The sequence below is a fragment of the Panthera leo genome, chromosome A2 (assembly GCF_018350215.1).
Source record: "Panthera leo isolate Ple1 chromosome A2, P.leo_Ple1_pat1.1, whole genome shotgun sequence".
NCBI lineage: Eukaryota > Metazoa > Chordata > Mammalia > Carnivora > Felidae > Panthera > Panthera leo.
Window position 1 is genome coordinate 133,366,400 of NC_056680.1, and position 24,584 is coordinate 133,390,983.

General features: G+C 37.0%; 1 long non-coding RNA gene across 1 annotated transcript in view; it reads left to right on the top strand.

Annotated features, from left to right (window-relative positions):
• LOC122210191 overlaps positions 1 to 24,584 on the top strand; it is a 49,838-nt gene that overhangs the window by 14,112 nt on the left and 11,142 nt on the right. Inside the window, exon 2 of the long non-coding RNA XR_006197959.1 lies at positions 22,225 to 22,444. This is a non-coding gene — a long non-coding RNA (uncharacterized LOC122210191). The remainder of the gene's footprint in view (positions 1 to 22,224; positions 22,445 to 24,584) is intronic.

Here is a 24,584-nt window from a genome sequence, read left to right on the forward strand (position 1 = left end):
ATGATATAAATTTTATAAATATATAAAAATTATATATGGTATAAATTTTATAAATATATAAAAATTATATATAATATAAATTTTATAAATATAAAAAATTATACATATATATATATATATATATATATATATATATATATAATCAGTCAATGAGAGAGAAGCTGGGTAAAGGAGAGATCCATGAATTTGCTGGAAGCATGAAGAACATTCTCCTGCACATAAACAGAAAGGAGAAAACTGGATATGGTGGATGAATCACACAAGACTTACAAATCAGGGTAGTGGCTGAGGGTTCAGCATCATGGTGCTTTTCCTCAAAGCAGCCAGGAAATTAGGGAAGGGAGACAGTAAAGAGAATGCTATTATGTCAATAAAAGAGAGGGGGCGCATGGGTGGCTCAGTGGGTTAAGCATCTGACTTCAGCTCAGGTCATGATCTCATGGTTGGTGAGTTTGAGCCTGTTAGGCTTTGCACCTACAGCACAGAGCTTGCTTTGGAACTTCTGTCTCCCTCTCTCTCTACCTCTTTCACTCTCCCTCACTCTCTTTCTCAAAAATAAACATTTAGAAAATTAAAAATAAGGGGTGTCTGGGTGACTCAGTCAGTTAAGTGTCCAACTCTTGATTTCTGCTCAGGTCATGATCTCAAGGTTCAAGAGTTCCAGCCCTACCCCATGCCCAGCTCCGCACAGACACCATGGAGCCTGTTTGGGATTCTCTCTCTCTCTCTCTCTCTCTCTCTCTCTCTCTCTGCCCCTACACCATTTGCTCTCTCTTTCTCTCTCTCTCTCAAAATAAATAAGCTTTAAAAAATAAAAATAAATAAATAACATAGAGATCTTCAATCAAGTTATTCACAGTACTCCTCTGTCAACCACTGGAGAAAAGCACATGAGGAGACTTAGAGATCAGGAGACATATGTTTAAAGGGAAAATAATCAGGAAAGAAGGGGACACTTTTAAAATATTTATTCATTTATTTTGAGGGGGGCGGTGAGAGAGAGAGAGAAAGCGAGGGGGAAGGGCAGAGGGGAGAGAGAGAACTCCAAGCTGGCTCCATGCTATCAGCACAGAGTCCAACATGGGGCTCAATCTCACGGAACCATGAAATCATGACCTGAGGCAAAATCAAGAGCCAGATGCTTAACTAACTGAGTCACTCAGGCGCCCCAAGAAGGGAAGACAATGCAGGAAGGCATGGATAAAAGTGGCATTTCTCACTGGTTAGGAAAAAAGTGTGTAGAATCCTATTGCGTTGGTGGGGAATTATTGATTATAAATGGGTTTAAAAAATAACCAGTGGACATATTTGATTAAATGAATTGATTGTGCAGCAAAGTCAATAAAGTACATTCTTATAATCACACATAACATTTCCAAACCCTAAGAAAAGTAAAGTGTAAATGCCTTATACTACAGACAACAATAAATCTTCCCTTCACTCTCAGGTCAGGTTAAATTAGTTGAGTTCTGTCATTCCCTTGATACTCTAATAACTAGTCCTAACATGGGGTGAAAGAGAGAAATGAGTCATGAAGCCTAGAAGAGCAAACAATCTGCAATTAGAGATAGTCTTCACATTATACAAACTGAATTTTTACTTTTAATTTCTATTTTCTATTACAGAAAAATCTGTAATGCATTTCATTCCCTTCAATGCAATAAAATAGAATTCATGGGATTTTGAAATCTGTTACTAACATTTTAAAAATGTATCCTAAGCCCTGGCATACTTATAAATAGGTACTTTGAGACAGCTCAGGGAATACAACCATTTCAGATTTATTTAATTGGCTTGCAGACTTTCCCTTCTAAATAAGCCAGCATGCAATTAGTCAATGGCAAGTTTTCACAATAGTTTAACTGGCAACATTAAGGCATCGGCTTAAAACTCATTACACCACGAGCTACAGCTGTCTGCTTTTCTGACTTGTTATTCATCATCATACCTACCATAGGCTCTTTTAAGTCACACTTCCTTTTGCATTTACTAACTTAATGAGCCCAAGAAAATGAAAAAGAAATGAAGTTCTCTGAGATGCAGAATTACATTTCATAGAGCCAGGACTCTGAGTAATCTAAAATAACAGCTGGCAACGGAGGCTTGCCAGCTGTTACAAATTTACCAGCCCAGCTACATTTTTCCCCCCTCTGGGCCCAAGAGTTATAAAGGGCCACTCTTAACCTTATTTGGATTAAAATTTATGCCATTCACACAACAGGATTTCTTTTTAAATTCTGCTCGTTCATTTTGTGTATTCAGTACTTATATTGAAACTAGATATCTCTGATGTCCTGTCATATCTTAGGGACTATGAAACGCTACTATTGTAACACTGGGGAAAAAATATAAAGTTTGACCTATTTGTTTGTCAGAATGAAGAGATAAAATTTAATCAATCTTTGTGATGAAGAACCTATAAACCAGGAGTTATGACATATTTGCTCTTTTCTATTTTATTTTTTGCTCTTTTCTATTTTTGTTTCTTTAAAAAAAAATTGTAAAATATTGCAAAGGTGTGGGTATTAGGATTTCTTTTCCCTGGACCATTCTGTGTTTGGAGATTCTCTAAAAGCAGTCACAGGATTCAGCATATTAAAATAGCAATGTAGTAAGTAAGTAAGTAAGTAAGTAAGTAATACAGCCCATCATAAAATAAAGATACACAGGCAGAATCTGGAGGAATCCATGTGCAGACTTCCTTACACTCACTCCTCCCATGAAAGATCACACAGAGCATGCTCTTCCCCAACAGAAAATATAGCAACATGCATGTGCTGCCTGTACCCAGGAGAACCCACTAGAGACAGCATCCAAGGTTTTTATGGGGGTTGGTCATGTAGACATTCTCTGCTTGGTATGTACCAAAATTCCAGACCCCCATAAAGAAAGGTTTTCAGCACAAACTACATTGTGCTGCAGTCTGGGCAGAGTAAATCATCCTTACCAGTTAGGGAATGGTGGGTAAACCCCTGAAATTCTCAGGCATCTTGCAAGGGCAAACCTTGCAAGCAGGACTTGCTAAAGATAGAAGTCTCATATCTGCTATAGTGACCCTTTCTTCACAAAAGGGCATTTGCAACTATTCTAATTTACAAAAAAAAAAAAAAATTGTTTAAATTTAGAGAGTAAAGAAAATATCTCTAAATAGGTTTTTTAAACAGTTAAAGCATTTGAGGAAAAACTGAATCATGTGCATTTCACCTTCAAATATAAAGAGAAAATTCTACCACAAAGGAATCTTTTTTGTCTTATTGAAAAACACTTTGAAAAACTTATTAGCTCTGGCAGATAACTAAGTAAATTCAGTGGCATTTTCTAAATTTTCTTCTAAAATTTCTTCTAGAGTTGATTGATGCCTTCCCCCACTGCTCATAGATCATTTATAAATGAAATGTCTCATTATTTGAGGGTATCCATTAACTCAAACTTAAAAGCAGAGACTGAAAAATTCTACTTACCCTATTGTGCTTCACATTTAAGTATCCTAAGCAATGCCAAAAATCAGCAAAATGGTGCTGTGAGAATTGGCTTGACATTTTCTCATAGGGCACAAAATATGTAAATGGTTTTCTTTGTTATTCCAAAGGCAATTTGGGTATCAAGCAAAAGTATTTAGGGTTAACAATGTGTTTAAAATAATGATATATGTGAACTTGAATATACATAAATGATCTTAAGGCCATAGCCAGTGTTATTAATTTAAAATAGACCATAGGATTTTATAATTGCTGTGACATTTTAGGGCCTTATAAATGAATAAACAGCCACAATCTGAAATCTCAGGTCAGGTCAATGTACTAACATTTTTCAAAGTCCTTGTGAACATGTGACTTTATAAATTAACTGCACCCAGCATCCTCCTTATTTTGATCATTTGGAAATTAGATTTGTTATCTCAGGTGACAGTGCATGGACCAAAGACCCTTTCCTTCATGGCATAAAGACACATAGGCTTCTCCTTGGAATAAAATGCCACTACATGAAAGAAAAATGGATAAATCCTGAAAGATGAGGAATTTACCAAAAAAGAGACTGCATTGACCCTATGTATGATTATTTTAAAATAGAAAAACTAAGATCGTGTTAATGGGCAAGTTTAAATTCCCTGTTTTACTTCCAGCCAATTAGCCAGAGGGTTGAGACATGGAAAACATTACCTTAGTTACAGAAGATTAGAATTTATTATTCCTTTCACATGTCTGACTTTAATGCATGTGTAGTTAACCCTATGGCACCACCACTGAGTAAATACATCCATACTATTACATGCAAGAGATAACTTGGGTATAAATCAAGCTCTGCACTGTGGAGACTGTATTTGTATGACTTTTGATTTAGGGTCATTCTTCACGTTTCTACATATGTTTGGTATGTTTTTCTCAATTGGGGATCAGAGCTTCCTGGATGGGGAACTGAACTTTCCTAGATCTCCTCCCAAGACCCCTTATGGAGCTCGTGTATTAGGTCAAACTGTCTAAAGCACAAGCTCCAAATTTGAGACAATCCATCTAGCCAAATTTCTTGATGTGGTAGCATGCAACGTGTACTTGTACGTATACAAAGCGTTTCTTCAATGTCATGCAGCACAACGCCTGGTTATCAGAAAAGCTTGATAAATATTTGTGGAAGGAAATTCTTGAAGAAATTATAAAATTTAACATACATGAATAAATGGTATTACATTAAGTATGGTATTATATAATGTTCGTTTTATTTTTTTTTAATTTTTTTTAACATTTATTTATTTTTGAGACAGAGAGAGACAGAGCATGAACGGGGGAGGGGCAGAGAGAGAGGGAGACACAGAATCGGAAGCAGGCTCCAGGCTCTGAGCCATCAGCCCAGAGCCCGAGGCGGGGCTCGAACTCACGGACCGCGAGATCGTGACCTGAGCTGAAGTCGGACGCTTAACCGACTGAGCCACCCAGGCGCCCCTATAATGTTCGTTTTAAAACAGACTGATCTACATTCAGATTCATGCTCGCTTACTTAAGAGCTTTATAACTAGGATAAAGTAATAGCAGTAGTAGTCGAAGTATAGTAGTATAAAAACCTTTCTATAGCATTTGCTAAGTGTCAGACACTTTTCTAATTATTATATATACATTAGCACATTAATTCTCATAACCCTAAGAGTATGTATTATCATTTTCCCCATTTACAGTTAAGAAAGCCAGGGCACAGAGAGGTTAAGCAAATTGTCCAATGACACACAGAGAAGGCTTGCTACTTCTCTAAGGATATGTTGCTTAACTTTCCTGAGCCTCCATTTCTGTACTGTGGGATATTATGATAGTAGCCTCACATGGTTTTTGTAAAAAAAAAAATAACCTAATAACAGAAGCAAAATGCTTGAAAGTATTGGCACAGAATAGGGACTCAATGCATAAGACTTCCTTTTCTCCTTTTTTGGTGGCTCCACCACCAGACAGCTTGGTGAACATTTAGAAACACCAATCAACAACTCCCAGAGACTAATTCCCTCTAGGCTAAACGGCCTTTGGTCCTCTAAAAATTCGTCATAAAAAGAGTCAAAGGAAAGCTTTCTCAAAGATTAATAAACATTTCAATTTCGTATATTGCATAAGTGTGTTAAGGGATAAGAATTTAAGGTACCTTGGCATCACCACCCTGTTTCATCAACAGCATCACCATCCTGACCCTCCTCCCACCCCAACACACACTCTTTTGGGACCACTGCCCTATGACATGAGTGCCACACATTGGCTTGAGGCATGACTAACACAGCTGCATGCAGAATCAGAGGCAAGTTCTTGGCTTTACCTCCAAGTAAGTTCTTGTAACTCATAGCAGGAGTCATTATGAAAGCCAAGGATTCTAATTCAGATCGGGGTATTTTGAAACACAAAAGACTAATCTCTAGAGAAGAACAAATCTAACAAAAAATTTATATCACTCAATCAATAGACTGAAAAGAAAAAAAATATGAAGAGCTGCATAACCTTACCCCTGCAAACAAGATAAAGTTGGTCTGGGATTGGAGGGAGCTCTGTGGAGGATGAAAGATAGCTCAGAAATCTCCAAAGTCCTGAGAGGGGCCTGATACCCTGCACCCTTAGGCTGCATATGACAGATTGGGGGTGGAAGACAACTTTGGATAATCCAGTCAGCCATGTTGGAGGCTACCTGAGGGGACAGGTGAAGTCCAAGGAGATAACAAACACTTTCCAGTTGCCATCTGCCCTAGTGTGCACAGCAGCCATTGGTTAGGAATGACCTGTGAACCTCTGACAGTTTTCTGAAATCCCTCGGGTTAGCTAGAAGGGGTTGAGAGTGAACTAATGATACCAGATGGGTCTGGTATACAGAGGGGAAAGGCAGAGCGAGGAAGATTTATAAACCTGATGGTAGGGCCCACAGGACTGCAACAACTCAGTGAATTCAGGGGAAGTATATCCACATACACACAAGATGATTTCCATCTCAGCCCATGCCAGCACCTGTCAGGGTACAGCTGAAGCCCAAAGGCACCCTCCCTATAGAAGCCTAGATGTCATGTGTGTACCTGAATCCCCAGAGTAGGATGCTGGGTTCTTCTTTGACTAAGTTAAATTCCTGACATGAAAGAAGTCACTACACGGATCAAATTTACTTGAAGATAACTAAAGTTTTCTACCATCAGGTTGAAAGGAGACTTACACTAGAAAGATACCCCATTTACAGAAAAATTAATTTTGTAGAAATAAACTATGACCTGTGAAAATATCATACACAGTGCATATGTCTTCTGATATAAAGGTGACAGAGGTGGCAAATGCATTTGTGAAAAGTAGCTACAATTGATTAGCACACAATGATATTGGGAAAGAATTTCTTCTGTCTTCTATCTTCATTCCCTGATACCATCAGCTTATTAATTCTTAGTGACTGTAAACTGCTGCCTCTGGGATCACAAATAACTTCCAAACACTCACACTCACTGCCTACAGGCATCTGCTTCTGCTCTCTGTGGCACTCAGCCCTCTTGACCAGCTCCTTCTCCACTCTTCACTTGTCTCCCATGATGTTCTGCTGACCACTGGCGTCCCCTTAACCACTCCCAGATGGCATCTCATCCTCCTCCCACTGGCTCAGTGGAGCTGAGGACTTCAGTCCTCAAGGAACTGAATTCTGCCAACAATCAATGAGCTTAGAAGAGGACCCCAAGCCCCAGATGAAATTCCAGCTCTAGCCAATGCCTTCATTGTGCCCATGTGCAACACTGCGAAGACCCAGCCAAGCCATGCTTGGACTCCGAGGCCATGGAAACTGTGAGATAATAATCTCCTGTTGCTTTAAGGTGATGAGTTTGTGATAATTTGTTATATAGCATTAGGAAACTAATACATGTCTTAACACACTATTCTTTTGTATAAATTATGTGCCTTGGTTCAGTTTCTATATAAATGTTTTACTTTTTACTTGACCTTTAGTAGGTAGCCTAGGTCACCACCTTTGCTAAATGAAAATTTCATATTTTACCGTGCCAGCAAGAACAAATAAAATGGCTTCAACTTCCTGGAAAATTGAACTATTTATCTGTCTCTTGATGCAATCTCTAAAGTCATTTCCTAATCCCAAATATAAACTGACTTAAATGATGCCAAATTGTCTTCCCTTAAAAACTTAAGTGTTAATTCTATTATTTTTACTCGTGGGGAAAAAAACTCAGACATTCCAAAGGGCTTTCTTTGAAAAAAAAAAATTCTCTCCTGAAGCCACAGTGATTTCAAACTAAATTTCTGAGAATTAACACCACCCATTTTACCAAAAAGAAAAGCTATGCCTTAGGCCAGGCTGCAGTCATTCATTCTTCTACAGAATTCTGAGGTTGACAAGGCTTCTTTATTTTTATTTTTTTAATATATTCAAAAAAATTTTTTAATGTTTATTTTTGAGAGACAGAGAGAGAGAGAGAGAGAGAGAGAGAATGAGAGAGAGTTGGGGGGAGGGGCAGACAGAGAGAGGGAGACACAGAATTCTAAGCAGGATCCAGGCTCCAAGTTGTCAGCACAGAGCACCCCCCCCCCCACCCCCCAGGGCTCAAACTCAGGAAATGTAAGATCATGACCTTTGAGCCGAAGTCGGAGGCTTAACCAACTGAGCCACCCAGGTGTCCCAACAAAGCTTTTTTAAAATGTGGGTTACAGTGCTCTAATTTTTATAAGATTTTCTCACATTTCTTATAACATCCTAAATAAAAAGTTTAGGTCAATTCTTTCATTAAAGCAGAAAGAGAGAGGCCATGCTTAGAACCACAAGGCTGTACAGAATCATAGACTTGACTCAAGAAATACCATGATCCTGGGGCACCTGAGTGGCTCAGTTGGATGAGCAACCGACTTCAGCTCAGGTCATGATCTCACAGTCTGTGAGTTTGAGCCCCGCGTCGGGCTCTGTGCTGACAGCTCAGAGCCTAGAGCCTACCTCAGATTCTGTGTCTCCCTCTCCCTCTGCCCCTCCCCTGCTCACACTCTATGTCTCTCTGTCTCTCAATAATAAATAAATGTTAAAGAAAAAAAAAAAAAGAAATACCACGATCCTAAGGATTTCATCTCTGAAGCATCTGTTCAAATGTTCCTGTTGGCAGAGAATTCACTGCTCTCTGTCAGGCAATCTCTTCTGGCTTTAGACAGCAAATATGAATGTTACTTAAAATTATTCTTTTAAAACTGCTCAGTCTTTCTAATTAAAAACAGTCCCATATTTAGTGAGTACGCATAATGATGGCAAAAATAAGGCATAGAAACTCATTGTCTTATCTATTTCCACAGAAAAAGAGAGTGAAATGTTCAGACTTTTCAAACGCCGCTCCCATCTCCGTTTTCCTACTTAGCATGATGCTCAGACCTTGTGTTGGCCAGTCCCATTCCCACAATGGGAAAATCTAGGAATAGAGTAAACTAATAAGTCATCTAGTAATGTAGCAGACTACTAGTCCAATAGTGGGGTAATTAAGGTCTTTCCCAAGAATCAGTCCAATGGAAGATACATCAAGTGCAGGTGTTAACTAATATTTCTAAATTCTGTGATGAAAGCCCTACACAGAATGAAAACATGGGTCACTGAAGGCTACTTTCCACATACCAGCCAACCTAATTTTTTAAAAGATGGTCTAAAACAAGAGGCAAGAGTATTTCTGCCACAATCTCTTGATATGACAATCACTCAAGCAAAAAACACCTATCGAAAATCTATTGTGCTCAGGGGAATATGCTTGGCATCTTACAGAATGTAAGCACTTACAGGCTACATGGGGAGACAGAGGGTGATTACAGAAAATGTTTTATGAAGGCAAAATTGATTTACCAATCAGCACAAGACAGCATTATGGAAAAGGTCACTGTGAGTACATGATTATTTCATTCATTCCACTAATGTTTATTGGGTGCCCACTGTGTCATGCTGACTCCCTCTCTGAGGGGGTTTAAAGATGTCCAAGGCAGTTCAGGTAACATGGTGCAACTCCTGTCATCAGCATTCAGTGGTGCATGTTCCTTCCAGGTAACTCCTTAGCAATGTCTACATGTTATTTTGTATGGCATTCATTTGAGTATGTATCACCTCTCACCTCTCACAATAAAACTGCCCCTACTTTTCTTTTTGGCAGTTTCATTTCTACTATTTGTGAGAGCAAAGGCACTTCTGATTAGCTGGTTTTATTATCATAAACTGAGCTATATATCCCCATTATGTTCAAATTAAGCACATAGCTACTATTTATTGAGTGCCGAACACTTGACACTTATAATATTTATTTCTTACAACAACTCTGAGAGGTGAATATTATGATTCCCATTTTACAGATGCAGAAATAGAAGTTCAGAAAGAGAAATTACCTACCCAAGCATAGGAAAAAGCACTGAATTTGGAACCAGATCCTCTGAGTGAAAGCTGAGCAACTGTGAACAAATGACTTACCTTATCTTTATCTCAATGTCCTCTTACTCGAAAAGGAGATTAAAAGTAGCTATTTAGTTGGGTTGTTATCTGGATGAAATGACACATAGACATGTAATTCTAAAGCATCAATCCAAATGTATGTATGGCTGCTGTAACTTCTAGCACATTCGATTTTTAAATCTATATGATGTATGTTATTTTAAATAACAAGGTTAAAACTATCTCAGTAGCACTTGCAGTGGGCTTAGTACAATGTATAGAGATGTTGAATCATGATGTTGTACACTTGAAACTAATGTAACATTGTGTGTCAACTATATTCAAATAGTTTTTTTAAGGGGTGAAAATCTAAAACTTGCTATAACATGGATGAACCTTAAAAACACTGTGCTAATTTAAGTAAGTCAGATAAAAAAGATAACTATTGTATGATGTCACTTATATAAGATACCTAAATAGGCAAATTCACATAGAGACAGAAAATAGAATACAGGTTACCAGGGGATAGGAGCAGGGAGAGAAATGGTAGCTACTGTTTAATGGGTACAAACTTTTTGTTTAGAAAAATGAAAATAAAAATTGAAAATGAATAATGGTGTTGGTTGTACAACATTGTGAATGTACTTAATGCCACTTAATTGCACACTTAAAAATGGTCAAAATGATAAATTTTAATGCTATGTATATTTTACCACAATAAAAAATTAAATTTAAAAAAAATCAGTACCAACACAGCATTATCCTGTTGAAATTTTAATATATATTTAACCTAATGCTTTAGCTCAATTTACATCTGTGGCTCAAAAAGATAAAAATGGAACAACCTTGTCATAATATTCTATTAGCTGCAAAACAAAAGGAATTGACGTGTTCCTAGAAACAAACAAAAACAACTGACATCTAAATCCAGAATCTTTTGTTTGTATATCTCCTTGCTCTACCTCAAAGATATAATGGAACTAAGATATATGCAAAAAAGAATATTAAACTTCCACAAACACACATTCAGTGTTTACTATATACAAACACTGAGATAAATAAGGGAGAGTCCCTGACCTTAAGTAGTTTCTAGCTAGAAATAGCCTGCTATCTGAAAGAATGAATATCTGACTGATAAGTCTCAATATACAGTAAGAATAAGAAAATAAGAACATTGGCATTCTGGCTTCTACGCCCACAAGATGATTGTATTATGAGTCGACTTTATGCAATGAATCTTAATTTATAGAATTTATTTCTCTGGTTGGCTATACTTTTTGAAAGATAAACATCACAATAAAAGATGTTAGGCAACTCATAAATAATAAATGAGAATTGGCCCAATAACAGAAAGTAAAACATGTTAGCATAAATCATTTAGCCTTTGAGTGTATTTAGTCATGGAATTTATTCAGGCTCTTCTCCAGGCCCCAGTTCTATTGTCAGTGACAGAACATTGTCCTGGCCAAACTAAAAGAATAGTGATTCTTTTGACTGTATATTAAGTCATCTTTAAAAAAAATGTATATTATCTTTAATCATGAGAGATATTAAAGCGGTTAGATAAAATATTCCTTATCATTCCAAAATTAAAGAGAAGTAGAAAAAGATCCAAAAGTCTTTCTGTATTAAATAGCTTTCCAAAAATATGTCACAAAATAACAGGGCAATAAAGAAGTCATATGGTAAGTGGTATAATTGCCTCTACCTAACACCTGGAGGTACAGGTAGTGTTGAACAAGCTGGGGGTAGAAGGTAAAGGTTAACGGTGGTATATCCTACAAAACAAAAACAGATTTGTTAAGAATTTGCAGAGTGTCTGGGTGGCTCAGTTGGTTAAGCGTCCGACTTTGGCTCAGGTCATGATCTCATGGTTCATGGGTTCAAGCCCCACATTGGGCTCTGTGCTGACAGCTCAGAGCCTAGGGCCTGCTTTGGGCCCCCTCTCTCTCTACCTCTCCCTGCTTGCACTCTGTTTCTCTCTCTCTCAAAAATAAATAAACATTGAATTTTTTTTTAAAAAAAGAAGAGAGTATTTGCATCATGAACTTGCACTTGTAAGCTGCTATCTCTTTGAATGTTACTTTGGCCAATTCTTGGACAGGGCTAGATACTTCCTATGATCAACAGTTTGAACCACTACAATTCCAGGGGGCACCATTTATATACATAGATTCTTATATAAATGTCACCCTCTAGAGTTGCATAACCTAGTAGCCCGATTCTACATGTAAGGGAGTGGGGAAGGGATGAGACGGGGAAGGATTAGGGAGGAAGTCCAGGTGGTGTATGAGGGGAGGAAGGCCAGTAGACACACATGATCCACCACCCCTGACCTGAGCAACTAATCTGGAAATAAACCAGGTGTTTACATATATTCTCTACTAGGGATTCGGAAGTACATGTAAATACCTGGTACAATTTTCAAACATATACTCTCAAATGCCATACTATCATTTTATGTCATTTTCCATTACATTGCATTAGCATCATTTTAAAACCATTTAAAACTGAAGGCTTTGATCTTAACATTTCGATTTCTTAGATTCAAATGAATTTGAAAATGTATTTTTCTATATTTTCTATGAAATGTAGAACATATTCAGAAAGTTCTCCAGATGCAGACTGAAAATTCTGTGTTACATGCTGTTCTACTTAGCTTCTGTAACAAATTTTAGGTAGGTTTTTGGCTTTAAAGAAATCTGTCATGCTGGTAATCACACTACATTTATTATATTAGATCATATATGTGTATTTGTGGAAATTCCAAGTATTAAATCAAACACACCTTACTTAAACGAGTCAACAATACCAGTTCCATCTTGACAAGGACATGTATCTGTTGGTTTACTCGCAACACACACATGCATACACACACACACGAGTCTTTTCTTTTTTAATAATTTTTTCAATGTTTATTTTTGAGAGACAGAGTATGAGCAGAGGAGGAGCAGAGAGAGATGAAGACAGAATCTGAAGCAGGCTCCAGGCTCTGAGCTGTCAGCACAGAGTCTGACGCAGGGCTCAAACTCATGAACTGTAAGATCATGACCTGCGCTGAGGTCAGACACTTAACCCACTGAGCCAAACAAGTGCCCCCAATGCGAGTCTTAAATTCTATAAAGTAATATGCTATTCTATACAAATAGAATTTGTACAAATTCAAATGAAGAATGCTCAGTTAACAACAGAAGTAAATTATATCATGTATCTATCACATATTTATATGGCTTTTCAATAACAGAAGTGTTCCTTTGTAAATACATGCACATAATCAGCATGAATGGCACCTAGTATATTCATTCAGAACATGACATTCAGTGGTGAAAAAATTAAATTGGTAGCATTATAAATAGAGGTAAAAGTACTCACTGAAAAAAGAATATTTAAATTAATAATGATAGCAAAAATTAAATTAATTATGAATAATTACAATAGCTACTATTTTTAGGCACCTACAACTACTGCTGTGCTTGGCACTTTATCATGCATTATTGCTCATTTATATTTTGACACTGTAAAAATAACGTCAGCTCAGAATGATTAAACAAAATTTCAAGATATTATATCTTGGAGTCAAACCCAAATTATCTAAATCCAAAGCTCTCAAATCTGTACTTTACTGTTTATGGAAAGAACAAAAACTATTTTCTTTTAAAATGTAGTGGTTATAAGACATAAAACCACTTTTGTTTTTTTTTTTGTTTTGTTTTGTTTACTTTTCTACATTACATTTGCCTGAAAAATAGTTTTCAGTGCCAGTTCACCTGGATTTAGGAGCCCATTCTAGTCAATATTTAATTTTAAATGGAATTTTATGATAGGAAGCATTTTAGATGGAACTTCACAAGATGCCAGGTTCAATATAAATGCGTTTGTACACTGGAGCCTTGCTACTGTCAACCTCTGGATAAGGAAGACACAAAAAAATCATCTTTTAGTTGCTTCAATTTTCCTCTTAGCTTATCACTAAATTAATATTCCTTACAAAGAAAGTTATTTAAATTACAGAAGTCTTTTCCTATTTTAGTATCATAGGTCACTGGGAACAATAGCCAAAGTCAGACACCATTATTAATGTACTTGTTATCTACAAACGAATTCACTCCCCAGATCCCTGATTCACCATCACCACCACCCCCCCCATACACACAATCATTTAACCTCTGTGGGGTTTAGTTTTATCATCTGGAAAATGGGAATAATGATTTTGGTTTAGGATATTAAAAGTAATTCTTTCAGGGGCACCTGGGTGGCTCAGTCAATTAAGCATCCAACTCTTGATTTGGGCTCAGGTCATGATCTTGCAGTTCGTGAGCTTGAGCCCTGCATCAGGCTCTGTACTGACAGCATGGAGCTTGCTTCGGATTCTCTCTCTCCCTCTCTGTCTGCCCTTTGCCTGCTCATGGTCTCTCTCTGTCTCTCAAAATAAATAATCTTAATGTGGTTTTTTTAATGTTTTATTCATTTTTGAGAGAGACAGACAGAGAATGAGTGGGGGAGGGGCAGAGAGAGAGAGGGAGACACAGAATCCGAAACAGGCTCCAAGCTCTGAGCTGTCAGCACAGAGCTGGAAGCGGGTCTCGAACTCGTGAACCGCGAGATCATGACCTGAGCCAAAGTCAGACGCTTAACCAGCTGAGCCACCCAGGCGCCCCTAAACAGATAAACTTAAAAAAAAAAGTAAATCCTACAATAACCTATAATAACTGAGAAAATATCATACTTATGTCAAGTTTTAGGTAATGGAAAGAGAAACTGATGATATGTCTTTATTGTATGAAGCATTTATTCAACAAATATTTTAAAAGCATTTTTTAGATGTAAGGCTCCTTAAAGAGAACAAGAATGAGATGGAAAGAGTGAGAATATATAAAAGTGAAACAAAGAGACCTGTAGCATAGTCTCTTTAAGTAGAAGATGTTAAACTCATGAATTACGCCAAATAAAAGAATAAAAAAATATCAAATATAACCTAGAACACGTTTTAATGTCCAATTTTAAATTACAAATTAAGAGAGTCTATTAATTGCTTTTTTTGTAATTGATGTCATAATGTAATTTTATATTCACTTTGCAAAGCAACAAGAGCCAAAAAAGCCTTGGCAAGATAAACATTCTGACTGTTTAAAAGAGTCGTTTTATTCAGTGTGTTTTAGATTCTTTCGGTTGCTGGGATATGAGAAGCCAAGGAAAGAGTGTTTCCAATGCTATTTGTAACCGCCCCTTCTTTCCTCTTCTCCCTAACAAGGTTAGTCAGATTCGTGCAGACCCGTAGGTTGAAAAAGGTCCTTATCACTGCTTGATGATCACTGTTCCAGCTGGGACAATGAGGGTTCATCCAAAAGCACTGCTTCCTCTCTTCTATTGACAGGAAACCCTGCCTGTGACGAGCTGCACAAGCCTTGCTCAGTGCCTGGCTGGGCAGCAGCTGGAGGCTTGGGAAGAAAAACAATTTCTAAACCTGATGCTTGTGAAATAAAGTATCAGGTGGTGGTGAGATGGGAAGGCTATTTGGGGATTTTGTTAAATACTCATATCATTGTAGTCCCCTCAGAAAGAATTGTGATAGTCAAAAAAAATTTTTTAAGTACAAAATAAAATAAATTTCAGTGTAAGACATCTTGTGAAGAGATGTGGTGAGGCTCCACAATATAATGATAAATGTATTAAATGAAGTAGCTCTTCTAAAGGACTTCCTAGAAATGGGTATTAAACACTTGAATTCTTATGTTCAGTTTTTTAAAAAGTATGATGGATCCCATTCTGAAAAATTGTTCTTAAAAATTTGTACTAAATACCTTGTTTTCATGTATCAATTTTCATCTATATTGCCTGAAAGAAATGCACTAATTATGAGAATTTGTTTAGACATCTAATTGGAGACATGAAAGGAAGAAATTGAGCCACATTTTCGATGTACTAAAATTGAGAAACTGATGGGAGGACGTGGGTAAAAATGTCTATCAGGTAGTTGGGGACTTGAATCTAGAGCTCAAGCAGAAGGTTGGAGCTATTGAAACATGGAAAATTGCCAAAGGAGAGAAAGAAAAATAGAAAACAAATCCTCAAAAAAATGCCCATATTTGGAGAACAAAGAGAGAAGAAAACAAATAATTTTACTGAATGTATATCTAGATAAAAAGAAAAACAAAAAAAAGAATATAATAAACCTAGAGGTTGAAAGATGACCAGGACTCAGATAATGCAGAGAGATAAGAAGGGGGAGAGGGAGGAGGGAAGGGAATGGGGAGGAGGAGAGAGAGGGAGTGGGAGGAGAAGGAGATGGAGAAGAAGAGAAGGAGGAGGCATCGAGCAGGTCATCAAAATTGGCAAATTGGCAAAGTTTTGACCATGAGAAAACAATTCAGTGGATGATACGAGCAGAAGCCAGATTGCCAGAAGAACGAGGTTTTGAGTAGTAAGGCTGTGTAGAAAACATGGAGAGATAATTCTTTTTTAAAAACACCAGTGGGAAAAGGAATAGACAGAACCTTTGAAAGGGGAGAAAGCTGGTGAAAAAGGAAAGCTCAGGTGGTGGGAGTAGGAACAGATAAGAAGGATGGAGATCCTTTATCCTCAACAAAACAAAAGTCTGTTAAAAAAAATTAAAGTTCCAAAGAACTAAAACTTAAGATTCCTACTGCTATTTAGCTCACTCACGTAGGCCACCCCAGTCAGCATTTAGGAATTCCCTGTTCTGAAACATCCGTGAGCTTAAGCCCATGATTCAGGCAGTTGGCTGTTTGTTTGCTTTCCTTTGGTTAGAGGATCTGAACATCCTGTGGTAAACCAGAGGCATCCCTGCCCTCTCCTACCCTCTCTTCCCTCCAGTACCCCACACCCTCACTCCACCTCTCCTCCCTTTTTTTCTCAAGCTGAGTTTGTCTTGGAAATTCTAACCTAGAAAATTAAGATTATTAAAACAAGGTAGGCAAATATGTCTGGCAATCAGGGAGGAATTCATTCCACTGGAAACAGCAGCCAAATTTTTAAGAAGAAAGAAGAAAAGCTACAGAGGGAATGGAGATAAAACTTGATTACTGAGAGCCTGCCAGGTGGTCCAGTTTCCTGGGTCAACAAGTTGGCCCAAACTTGCAGAGCTGGCTGAGGAATAGAAAGAAGCAGAGGCATTTAGTTAAATCACTGGAGGAGAGAATTCTTCCCAGCTTTACACCAAAGCCTCAAGTGTCATTCACGCCCCTTACTCAAAAATGGAACCCAAACATGGCATGAAATGGGGTCTGAAGAGTGAGGGCAACAATGTTCTTTCTTAGAAGTAACACACACGTTGGGACCTCTGTGCCACGTGCATTCTTCTGTCTTAACTTCAATACTTTTCCCTGCCCTCCCTTCTTGCTGAAAATTTCCTCAACCTTAAAATTCAATAACTACCTCCTCCATCAAATTTTGCAAAATTCACAAACTGGAAACCTTTCCTTAAGTAACAGGAACTTACATCTATTTGGTCAGGACTCAGTGTCAGAAATTGTGCAATGATGCTGGGGGTACTCTTGTTCAGCACTCCCCTTTCTGCCCCAGTCATTGTCTGACTATACCTTGCTTTTTATTTTTAAACTGGATAATGTTTTTCATTTACTGATATTATATTTACCCATTTACTTGTTTACCATATGTCTCTTCCTACAACATAAGATCTGTGAACACTGTAACTTTATTTCATTCACAAATATATCTCCAGAACTTTGAATAGTGTCCAACACATAGTAAGCACTAGGTATATATTTGTTGAGTTAACTGATAAACCAACTAATCCATACTTTCATTTAACCCTCACAGCAATCTGTGAAGTATAACTTAATATGCACATATTTTCAGATAAAAAAAATAATATGAGGAGGGGTTGAGCATCCAACTCTTGATTTTGGCTCAGGTCCCAGGGTCATGGGATTAAGGCCCATGTGCTCCACGCTGAGTATGCAGTTTAAGATTCTCTCTCTCTCCCTGTGCCCCTCCCCTCCTCATGCTCTCACTCTCTCTCTCTCTCTAAAATAAATAAAATGAAAAAAAAATTTAAATAACATGAGGAAATCAAGATAACAGAAAACTAATAAATGATACAAATAATTCAAATCCTTCTGATGGCAAAGCCCTATTCTCTCCATTTTATATTACCCACAGCCTTTATCATACACTTCCTTATGTCCTTACCCAGAGGCTGGCTTCATTCTGCATATTTCCTCTCATACAATTCTTATGACTTGAAGATAGTGATGGTTCACTAAATATTTGATTTGAAATTAAGCTTTCTCATCTCAATGCTAGGCAGTAACTAAATTTGGGACTCAATGCCTGTAGTCTTTGCTCACGGAAGGGGTATGTAGTTTTCCATAGCTAAACAAAGATAGGTGATTTTTCTCTTAGGTAAATGACTATAATGCAGGACAAAGAGACAATGGTGTATTTACAAAACAACCTGCTGGCTGGAAAAGAATCTGAACAGAATAACAAAAGGTCATTCCAGGAGGCAGGGACAGTAAGAGAATCAGCATACAGGCAGGAAGGCATTACCGCAAAGTTAGTGGCTTAAAACAATACAAATGCACTTTCTTACAGTTCTGGAGATCAGAAGTCCAAAATAGGTTTTTATAGGGGTTAAAATTAAGGAATCAAGAGGGCCATTTTCCTTTTGTTGGTTCTAAGAGAAAATCCTATTTTTATCCTTGACAGCCTCTAGAGGCCAACTGCATTTGTGTCTAGTGGCTCCCTTGCATCTTAAAGTTCCCTTCTACCTTTAAGCAAGCAATTACATCACTCCAGTCTCTGCTTCCGTCCTCACATCTCTTTCTGTCTCTGATTCTCCTACCTCCCTCTTTCCTTTATAAGGATCCTTCTGACCACATTGGGATTTCCCAAGTAATGCAGGATAATCACTCCATCTCAAGACCTTTAACATCCATTTGCATTCATTTAAATCATATCTGCAGTCAAATGTTCTACCCCTGAATATACCTTCACACTTGTTAAGATGTATATTATCAAAAAGACAAAAGTCTGGAGAGGATGTGGAGAAAAGGGAACCCTAGCACACTGTCGGTAGAAATGTAAACTGGTCTACATACTATGAAAAACAGTATGGCGGTTTCTCAAGAAATTAGAAATAGAACTACTGTATGATCCAGCAATCTGGGTACGTTACCAAAGGAAACAAAATCACTGTCTCAAAGAGATATATGCACTCCCATGTTCACTGCAGCATTATTGATAAGGTATGGAAACAATCTAACTTTCCATCAATGGATGAATAAAAGAAATGTGGTGTATGTGTATGTGTGTGTGTCTACATATATATCCCTATATCTCTCTATATTTATATATCTATATCTGTATATATTCAGTCTTAAATGGAATATTATTTAGCATTAAAAAAGAAGGAAACCCTGCCATTTTGCAACAACATGGATAAATCTGAAGGTCATTAAGCTAAGTGAAATATCAGACAAAGAAAGACAAATAGTGTATGGTATCACTTATATGTGAAATCTAAAAATATTCTAAAAGTCAAACTTACAGAAACAGAGAGTAGAACGGTGGTTGCCAGGAGCTGAGATGAGATGGGGAGGGGTGGCAATGGAGAATAGGGAGAAGCTGGCAAAAGGGTATGTACAAACTTTCACTTATAAGATGAATAAGGTCTGTAATGTAATGGTGACTATCGTTGATAATACTGTATTGTATAATTCAAATTTTCTAAGAAAGTAGACTTTAAGTGTTCTCACCAAAACAAACTAAATATGTTCAGTGATAGGTGTTTTAATTAACTCAAAGGTGGGAATTCTTTCACAACGTGTACATATATGAAATCATCACATTGTATACTTTAAATATATTATAGTGGTAATTGTGGTAATACATGTGTAAATTGTGTAAATACAGTGGTAATATTGTCAGTGGTACATTAATAATGCTGAAAAATAAAATAAATCATTTCCACAGAGTCTCTTCTACTGTTTAGGTTAACATATTTATAGATTCTGGATAAAGACATGGACATCTTTGGGGGAGGGCATTATTCTACCTCCCTTACTTATCAGCTCCCATTTGACCAATTATTCATCTTAAATAATATTGCATCTAGCTCTGTGGACTAACCTCCTGCTTACACCTTCTCACCAAAAAGAAAGGAGGGCCTGAAAGATACATCTTAAAAAATAATGACACTGTATTTCTAGAAAGTAAACCTTAAATTAATAAGTATGATGCTATATTTTTATATTTTCCCTTTGCCCCAAATGCATGATTTCTATGATACAGAATGACAAAGGTCCTGAAAATTTTGGGACTCAACTAGTTTGACAAAAACTTTATGGGGGCTTCATGTCTTTATATCTTTATATTTATATGTGATGTTTAGAGAGGTATGTAAATAGAATTAAATATAATAGGTCTCAAAGAGGAATAAAGCTGGAGGAATGAGGCTTCCTGATTTCAAACTACATTACAAAGATACAGTAATCAAAACAGTATGATATTGGTACAAAAACAGACACGGCATAAAAACATAAATCAATAAAATAAAAAGTCCAGAAATAAACACACACATATATGGTCAATTAATTTATGACAAAGCAGCCAAGAACATACAATGGGGTAAAGGACAGGCTTATAGTAAATAGTGGTGGGAAAACTGGACAGTCACATGCAAAAGAAGGAAACTGGACCACTATCTTATGCCATACACAAAAATTAACTCAGAATGGATTAAAAACCTGAACATAAACCTAAAAGCAAAAAAAAGGGTAAAAATGAACAACAAAAACAAAACTAAAACCATAAAACTCTTACAGAAAAGAAGCTGTAAGCTCCTTGACTTTGGTCTTGGTGATGTTTTTTTTAGGTTTGACTCCCACTGCAAAGGAAACAAGAGTGAAAATAAACAAGTGGGACCATGTCAAACTAAAAACCTTCTTCACAGCAAAGAAAATTGTTAGCAAAACAAAAAGGTAACCTACCGAATGGAAGAAAAGATTTGCAAATCACATATCTCATAAAGGGCTAATATCAAAAATATATAAAGAACTCATGTGATTCAATAGCAAAAAAGACTATCAGATTAAAAATGGACAGAGCATTTGAATGGACAATTTTCCAAAGAAGACATACAGATGGCCAACAGATACATCAAAATATACTCAATATCAATAATCATCAGAGAAATGCAAATCAAAACCACAATGAGATGCCATCTCATAGCTGGTAGAAGGGCTATTAAAAAGACAAGAAATAACAAGTGTTGAAGAGGATGTAGAGAAAAGGGAACCCTAATACACTGTTGGTGGAAATGTAAATTGGTGCAGCCACTCTGGAAAACAATATGGAGGTTCTCAAAAAACTAAAAACAGAACTAACATATGGTATCTGTTAACTGGTTTCCAGTTATGGTATCTGGAAAAAATGAAAACACTTATTCACAAAGATATAAGCACCCCATGTTCATTGCAGCATTACTTGCAATTGCCAAGACATGGAAACAACCTAAATGTCCATAGATAGATCAATGAAGAAAATGTGGTAGATAAACATATATATGTATTCAGCCATTAAAAAGAATAAAATCTTGGCATCTGTGACAATGTGGATAAACCTTGAGGGCATTATGCTAAGTGAAATAAGTCAAACAGAGAAAGACAAATACTGGATGATCTCACTTATATAAAGAATCTAAAAACAAAACAAAATAAGCTCACAGATACAGAGAACAGATTGGTGGATTTGTGGTTGCCAGAGGTGGGTGGTGAGGGGCAGACAAACTGGTGAAGGGATCACAAAGTACAAATTTCCAAATTGTTCATGGGAATGTAATGTACAACACGGTGACTACAGTTAATAATACTGTATTTCATATTTGAAAGTTGCTGAGAGAGTAAATTCTTAAAAGTTCTTATCACAAGAAAAAAAATGTATAACTATGTACCATGACAGATGTTAAATAGACATATTGTGGAGATCATTTCACAATATATAAAAATATCAAGTCATTACCTTGTACACCTGAAATGAGTAGCAAAGCAAACCAAAAAAATGCCACATCTTGGACAAACTACTTAGAAATAGATCTAATGACTAATGTAAGGAAAATGCTATAGCCCAAATAACAGAATTTCAGCAGTTCTGGATACTATATAATTTCACTTTTATCCTTGGGGGAATTATTTGAACACTACTGAGAGTGAAAGAAAATCATTTTTAATACAATATAATGTTGTGTTTGGAGAAAGACTTTCGCTGCAGGTAATGATTTTAACTGATAAGGAGTCAGGAAGTTTTCTCTCCTTAAATGGTGATGCTAATTTTCCCCCATCTTTTCAAATTTCTCAGTAAAAAGTGGAAAATCTCTGATCCACACCATCTGTTTGTCTCATCCAGTGGTGCATTCCAATCTCTGCACCAGAAGGCGCATGACAACCTGCCAATAAAATTCCTGAGATTGTCAAGACACGGAGTACTTGTGAAAAAGATTAAGATAAGATTTTTCATGGTTAAATTCCTCCTACACACCCTGTCTCAGACCACCGCTGACTTGGGTAACAGATTTCAGGTAAACCTGGAAAATGCCACACAGAGAGAGCTTTCAATGATTTATTCCATAAACAGGCAATTTGCTGGGTTGGAATCCCTGACTCACTCAGCTGTGGGGTAAAAGTCTGGGCTTCTATTTGCATTCATTTAAATGGCAATTAGCTGGTGCCATGTCACATCCAACTCACTACATTCCATAAAGAGTGGAGATTCAGGCCTGCTAGAGAACACTGTTCATGTTGAATACATAGTGATCATCCTTTGCGTTGAACTCAAACAGGGTCACAGGAAAAAATGTCTACAATCCTTTGAGTTCTGCAATTGTCATCAGTGTTGAAAAGCTGCTTTCTAAAACAAGAGACCTTATGTAGTAAGGTTTTCTGAGTAGTACTAAAGTGCCAGAGTCTACACTAAGAACTTTAAATACATCATCACAATTAATGCTACAACTACCCTATTACTACATAGGGATTACTACATAGGATTATTACATTATTACATAGGATTACTGCATCTTACTATCTGACTACTTCTCAAATGGAGAAATTAAGGCTGAGAGGTTAAGTAATTTGCCCAGAGTAGAGAGACCCTGGAGCTTAGTGAGCCTGGAGCCAGGATATAGATTCAGATAGCTTGTCTGGAAAGTCCATATGCTCAACCACTGGGCTTTGCAACATTTATACCAAAAGTCTGCTACTCCTTTATGAAGATACTACTCTTGACATATTGGGTATGAGTGGATTTTCCAGGGGGTGGTGAGAATGGATTTGCACTGATCCATCTATCCAAACTCAACCAGTCTCAAGGAACAATTTTGCAAGATGGCTGGCTAAATTTGGGTGGAGTTGTTGGTTCCAAGCCAGAGTAAATTTATTGGCTAACTTGGGGATAAATCTGAAACTTGAGCTCATTAACATGATGCTTTAATGAAAAAAGTTAGTAAGCGATAGACATTGCTACAAATAATTTATTTGATTGCTTGAAGCCACATTCTGCAAAGGAAATGAATAGTTAATTAAAAACAGAAATGTTCTTTTCTGTATGGTATACAAGATCAAACCTCTTAGTTATATTTTCCAAGGTTTTTTTTCCTGGAGCCATCAAATTTCCAATGTTGCTAAATATACCAAGTTCCCCAAATTCACATTATATTGCCTCCAAATGGCTCTAATTCCTTCGAAATGCCTGATAAATAGATCCATGGCTTGCTCTGAGATCAGTCCTGAAGATCAGGAGGAAGTTCGCGAAGTTGCCACAAATGTTGATCTCCTAGAGAAATTTCCTAGAGAATTTCCTAGAGAAAGCTCACAGACAGTTCACCCAAATCGATGAGTTCATTCTCCAAATCAAAGCATTTGATTAAAGATAATAACATACTGCTTTTAAAAAATGCTGATGTATGGTTTCACTCTTATGTGGATCCTGAGAAACTTAACAGAAACCCATGGGGGAGGGGAAGGAAAAAAAAAAAAAGAGAGGTTAGAGTGGAAGAGAGCCAAAGCATAAGAGACTCTTAAAAACTGAGAACAAACTGAGGGTTGATGGGGGGTGGGAGGGAAGGGGGGTGGGTGATGGGTATTGAGGAGGGCACCTTTTGGGATGAGCACTGGGTGTTGTATGGAAACCAATTTGACAATAAACTTCATATATTGAATAAATAAATAAATAAATAAATGCTGATGGCTTCCCATAGATAAGAAAAATCAAAAGGATTAGTGGTTGTCACATAACAAAACTTTTTCTTTTTCTTATTAAAGCATGGAGCAATGGCTCCCCAATGTAACTATTTCTTTCAAAAAACTTTTGTCAATCATTTTTCAAGGTTTACCTTACATTTGGGAAGATTCAAACAAAGGAGTTTACACTGAAGAGCATGGAACCCTATTGTCCTTTTCAAAGATGTGTGTAACACCGTATTTGTGAGAATAGACCACTCTGAAGAAAATGGCAGTCACCTGAAGCCTATGGGTTTCACAATTCCTGAATGTAGAGACTATCTCTTCTTGCAATTCTGATATCTGGAGAACCTTTGCATTTGACTTTGTGGAAGTAGACCATTCATTTACATGAAATAGAAACCAAATAAGTCAAAGGTTTGATTGCTGTGAAAGATCATTTTTGGAGCAAGGGAAATTGAAAAAATATCATTTGCCAAATAT